We start from the raw sequence: 701 nt of genomic DNA, 5'->3' as shown, positions 1-701 counted from the left end.
CTGTCTGTTGTATCTGACGAAGTTTGGGAGAACGCTAAATGAAGTGTATAAGGAGCGGTGTCCCTGGTGGGAGAAGTCTGGAAGGAAGGCGGTGACCACGGAGTACCTACTACTACGTCCTCTTATCTATTGCGATCGTAATAAACAGAATTTGCTGCCTTTTACAAAAAGTAATCTTAGTTTTAATATTTCCAATCACAGGGAACCGGTTGTTGTTGTAGTGATTATCTATCCCTGTCGGAACGGAAAGCATAAGTCAAGTTGTCGGCGAAGTCATCTAACGGGGTGCCCATAAAACATGCAGTTTCGACGGACCAAAGGAAAATGGGTGTTAGATGAATAGGGTTCGTTGGTCATACAGAAAGGTGACCATGCGGTGACTCGTTGGATGCAGAACATGTATATTGTATGTCCGGGTTCAGTCTAGATAAGTAGGAGTTTAACATACTACAATATCCAGAACGAAGTTGCGCAAGGGTCACTCTGGTTTCAAATGACAACTCGCTCTTCGTCTGCTAAAGGTTGTGGTTTGGTTCCAAGGACGCCATTCACTGGAAGGGAGTCAAGGAAGTTGTTAATAGCTTCACTGTAAATGGCGTTTTTAGCGTGTCTACATTTCTACGTAATGTAGGAGTGACCTCTTGATACACCTGGGGGGCGGTTCTGCTTCCAGCAAGTGACTACGTGAGTGATTTCAACGA

The sequence above is a fragment of the Zeugodacus cucurbitae genome, chromosome X, assembly GCF_028554725.1.
Source record: "Zeugodacus cucurbitae isolate PBARC_wt_2022May chromosome X, idZeuCucr1.2, whole genome shotgun sequence".
Taxonomy (NCBI): Eukaryota; Metazoa; Arthropoda; class Insecta; order Diptera; family Tephritidae; genus Zeugodacus; species Zeugodacus cucurbitae.
This window is presented reverse-complemented; position numbering follows the sequence as displayed.